We start from the raw sequence: 5,826 nt of genomic DNA on the forward strand, positions 1-5,826 counted from the left end.
TTCATTTTATTCTTCTTTATCTCTTCTCCCTTTTCAAATTCATATTTTTCTCAAGGGCTTCGAGAAACCTCTTCTTGAAACACAATCCATCAAGTTCCAAATCCAAATTTTTCCTCTTATAGAAAAACACTTTTGCATCTTCAACTCTATGAGCTGCAGCATATCTCTTAATCAAATACCGTAAGTTTTTTCATTAACCAAATTTCCTCTCTTGGACATTTCGTCAAGCACTTGGTTGAGTTCATCAAACGTCTCATACGACCAAGAATATCGAGAATTTCATTGAAAGATTCAGTTTTTGGTGAATACCTACATGGATTTTCACCTGCTAAGAGAGAGTTTGATTTGTGAATTGTTAAGGTTGGTATTATCTAGGTGACAATATTTATATAGGTGGAAAAATATTTAACTAGGTGGCAAAAATATTTATCACGGTGTCGTGCGCGTGTGGACATGATCGTAGTGAGTGGACATAAAGGTGTACGTGTTCGATGAATAAGCAAGTTCAGAGGGGTAATTGAAACAAAATAATGTTTAGGTGTACACTGAATAAAAAGCTTCAAGTACAGGGGGGTAATGAATATTTTTGCCTTAAATAAATCAATTAGATAATTACCAAAACGCTCCTCCTAAATTGACTAAAAATAGGAGAGCATTTAACTTAGCCAAATTCTTAAAATTTGCTAAGGGTCTAGGGTTTGACCATAAATTTAAATTAATTATTTAAGTTGCTAATTTAATTAATTAAGTGACCTAGGGTAATTAGTAAAGTACCCTTGAGTCACTAGGACCATAACTAACCGCTTTGGACAATTCTAGGTTAGGTACCTGGATATTTCTTTTGTTAGCTACTCAGCTAGTGTCACCCGGTTAGGTCTTAGGATTTTGGGCACACTAGTTAGTTCATTTTAGTTACTCCTAGGTTAGTTAGCTAGTTAGGTAAGTTAGTTAGAGCCTAGGATTGGTTAGGAAGCTCGGCCCCACGTGGCTTGACCCGATACGTGTTGGCCTCCTTACCGCCCTAACCAAATCGGTTGGGCTTGGTCGCTTGGTATCTCAGCCGGTAGCACATGTGCTTGCACATGTGTTTCTATGAACTATCCTAACCGCTCACTCTGTAGTTGCACTTGGAAATTTCACTTCTTGTCCCAAGGATCCTCACTATGTCCTTTGGGCGCTGCTTAATCTACATGATCATTTTAAATGATCATGTGCTATGGTACCTAGGCTTGTCACTTGGATGTCTCATACCTAATGTGTGTAAACTAAGAAATTGCAAATTTTAGCTTAGGGTCTTCATTACTGGTACAATTTCTAAAAAAGCTTGGATTAGATCATTTGAGCATCAAAGTGTATCTTAAGTTACTTGTTAATACATAGAAATTGGCTAACACCCATAAACCAATATTCTCTAACATGCCCAATATTACTCAATATTGGGCATTGAGATGTCTATGTACCCCAATACTACATATTCTTAAAACCTAATAGACTCTTCACTAGGCAAGTACATTTGCTAGAATGTTACAATATTTGACCTCACATCAATAGATAAAGGTTGGTCACGAGCAAGAGGAATAACAAAGTGGTTGGAAACCCAACAGTCAATAGTGTCATTTTTGGGTCTACTTTCTGTTGGTTCAAGAGACATATAAGGAAAAGAGTGTTCCAAAAAAACATGACGAGATAAATAAAGACAAGAATTTACAGGATCATAACAATTATAAGCACTCTGAGTTTTGTGAATAGCCTAGGAATATGCAAGGAGTAGAGTGAAGGTGTAATTTTTTTTATTGTAAGTACGCAACCATGGATAACATATACAACCAAAGAGAAGAAGTTTTAGTTGTAGTTTTATACAATACCATATAATCTAAAATAAGGTGAATTTCCATTTAAAGTTCGGGTGGACAACCTGTTAATTAAGTAAGCAATAATAATAAAGGCATAAAACCAGAACTTTAGAGGAATATTGATATTGTGTAATAATGTGAAACATGTCTCTACAACATGGCAATAACGACGATCAGCAGTGGCGTTGTGTTCAGGTGTGTAGGGAGGAGTAAGGAAATAGGATATCCCGATTTCTTTAAATAAGGAACGGAGATGAAGGAACTCCCCACCATTGTCAGAATAAAAACATATGATGGCCTTTGAAAATAATTCCTCCACAATTCGTTTGAATTTTGGAAAAACAATTAAAACATCAGATTTTATCTTTAGAGGAAATATCTAGATATATTTGTATAGTGATCCACAAATATCAAATACTATTTAAAATCATAAATAAACACTTGCATCACCCCAAACATCTGAATAAATATATTTTAAAGGAGAAGAACTTTGTATTGAAGAGTTGTAATAGGGTGTCTTGTGCATTTTATTGCATTTACAAGAATTGCAAAAAAAATTCTTCTCTAAAGATGAAGAAATATTCAAAATCTACAAAATATGACGAAGAATAGTAGTGGACGGATTGCCTAGACGTAGATGCCAGTTGGGAGTGGTGGTGATGGAAGTAGTGTCGACTTGAGCATTCGATATAGCTTGGAGAGTGGACTTGGAAGGTCATTGATACACACCGCCCTTAGGCTTCCTTGCTACCATTGGTGCCCTCGTACAATAATCCTTCACAACAAATGAGTAAGGTGAGAAGTTCACTAAAACATGATTACCGCTACACAATCTATAAAGAGAGATAAGATTCTTCTTCATAATACTTAAATTGAGAGGGGTAGAGGAAGAGGGAATAAGAGTAGATCCTGTATGGGTAATCTTGTGACATTTACCGTCACCAAAAATGAAATTTTCACTTCCATCATATTCAGAGTGAACAGAAAGGTTTTGTATGTCTTGGGTAACATGGTACTGAGAAACACCAAAATCAATAAGCCAATTTGGATTTGCATTGGTGGATTGTGCAGCAAAGTTAGCTTTGGGTTGGTGATCGTTGCACCGGTTGAAGTTGCTTGAAGAACCATTAGATCTAATACTTGTGACATCTGATAAAATGGAGAGTAATTTCATGTATTGCTTCACATGATGGCCAGGTTTTTCGCACAATTGACAAGTGACCCTGAATCGATTATTTTCGCCACCAGAAATACCTCCTTGATAACCTCCAATTCCATTCTAATTGGAAGGAGGAAATTCCTTTTATTGGAGCGTGAGTTATTAGTACTTCGATTGGTGGACGTGGGAGGTTTAGTATTAAAGTTTTCCATGATTAGCTCAACAGACACCAACTGATGGAAGCTTGGTGAAAATCTCTTTGCTTTTCTGCAAATACATAGTAATAGAGAGGATGAATAGTATTTAAGTATTCTCTCAAACTCATTATGCGAGCACGATACGACTTCACATAAGTTGTGGCAAGGTTTTGCTAAAGAGCATAGAAGTTTTATCATCAGTAATAAAGGGTATAATTTCTGGTGAAATGGATGTTGCCATGACACTCTAATGAGATGGTCTTGTCATTTATAGATCGAGATAGTTGTGTTGGATGGTGGTTCACTCTTAAACTGAAGAAAGTCGTCATAGACAGGACACAATATCTAGAGTAGTTTCATTTGTTGGGTTTGGGAGGGAATCGAAGGTGATATTCGAAGGAGCCATGGGTGCTGCAAAAAAAAATTATTGCCCAGAAAATATTTTGGTTTTTAAGAGGAATACCTTTGCTACCATAAAGCAGTTTACTGAAGAGATAAGAGATGATTTTATATATAATGAATAAGCTATTTATACAAGAGGGTGGATCCATAAGGATCAGGAATGAAATCGATACAATCAATCTAAGATCTAAGTCAAGATATTTACTGTTATGAATAAGCTAAACTATCGAAACTAAGTCTGCAAATTAGGAATAGAAAGAATATACAATCACTCTAACGTATATCTTTAATATGTGTCACACTCATTATGTCATGTAAGTAAAAATTGTAAAAAATAGGACAGTTAAATCTTACATGAGGTGTCTAAAATGAAATGACTTTATGGTGTCTAAGTAAAACATTTGCCAAGTTAAGAGGGCTATCGATGGGTTAGGCCCAAAATAAACGATTATGCTTCATGTGAGCTATGCGATTTCTAAATCCATATAAAAATCCCAACACATGGAAAAGAGCTACAGAATAACTTTTGATACAAAATAGAATATAAAGGAAGTTGTAATTTTATGGTGAATATATATAAATGGAAGAAGAAGTCTATAAGATAAGGAGTTGTTAGGATGGTAAGTACATTTCACTTTCAACCTTAGATTGTGAGTTCGAATCACTAAAGTAAATGTGAGAGTTCCTTGGTAGAGGCGGATCTAGGTGGTGGTTTTTGATTCTTTTTAACAAAAGAAGAAGAAGATATCATGTCTTTACCTGAATTAAATATCTTCATGTATATGAGTCTAGTGGTGGAAAATTGGCTTGCCGGGTAAGATTTAGGCGTGTTGAAAATAGTAATAACTCAACCCGCCCATATTTGATATGGGTAAAAATTGTTTGAGTAGTAAATGGGGTGGGTAAAATACTAGTTTATTCATATTTTCATGAATACGTAGTACTTTACTTAAGAAATCAATATCGAGAAAATATTTTAATCCTTTTTAGATGAAAAATGTTGAAAATGCTTCATTTTGTTTTACTATATATTAAAAATTAAAAAAATCCTATAATTTTTCAATAATAACAAGACGAAAATATTTTTAGTTTCAAAATAAACAAATATTTACATTTTAGGACTAAAACATGCTTAACACATTTCAAGCAATGTCAATACTAATACGTCATTTCTTATTTTACACTATTATTTATTATCCAATATAAAATTAAATAAATAAAAGAAATATAATTATAATTAAAAAAAAATGTACATTTAAAATATATATTTTTGGAAGGTCAAAGACTTCAACATTTCAATTATAGAGAAAAATAATTAGTTTTAAAGAAAAACATAAAAAGGAAGAGAAGTTACCTATTTTTAATGATATCACAAATTTTGAGTGAATAAAAGTTAGAAACTTAACTCGTTTGGCTAATCCATATTTTACCCATAGGTTTTGTTGGTATGAACGAAAATGTAACATTTTCCAAGAAAATATTTTCATGGAAAACAAGTAGATTTTTTACTCATTTTCTCACGTTTGGTTGGTGGGTATAAAATATTTTTCGGAAAAGATTTTTTAGTGTTTGTCTTTTGAATGAAAAATATTTTGGAGAAATATATTCTATTTTTACTAGAGCAGAAAATAATTTTTTTAAAAAATTGACTTAAATTTTTTTTGGTGGGTGGGGACGGGTAGGGGGTTGGGGGAGGAGTTTTAAGGGTATGGGTAAAATAAAACAAAATTGTAAAGTCTAAAATATTTTTTAAAAACAAACTTAAATTGTTTTTGGGGTGTGGGGGGCTGATAGGGGGTGGGTGGATAGGGGGATCGAGCGTAGGGGTGAACAAAAATTGAAGTTGAAAATATTTTTTAAAAATAAATTTTTAGTTTTTGGGGATGGGGTTGGGTGGGTGGAGGGGGTCGATGTAGGGGTGAAAAAATGAAATTTTGAAGTTGTATATATAAAATATTTTTTAAAAATAAACTTTGAATTTTTTTTGAGGTGGGTTGGGGCCTAGTATGGTGGGTGGGGGGTCGAAAGAGAGTCTCGAAAAATTATTTCTTTATGTTTTGAAAGGAAGTCATTTTTCTTAAATTTGAAGAAACTGTGAGTTGATTTGGAAAATATTTTTCAAAACTTTTTACCGAACAGACATGAGAAAATCGGAAAACATTTTTTGTCATTCCGAACACACCCATATTTTACTTATATTTTTATAGGTTGAATG

Source organism: Solanum lycopersicum, chromosome 12 (assembly GCF_036512215.1).
Source record: "Solanum lycopersicum chromosome 12, SLM_r2.1".
Lineage (NCBI taxonomy): Eukaryota > Viridiplantae > Streptophyta > Magnoliopsida > Solanales > Solanaceae > Solanum > Solanum lycopersicum.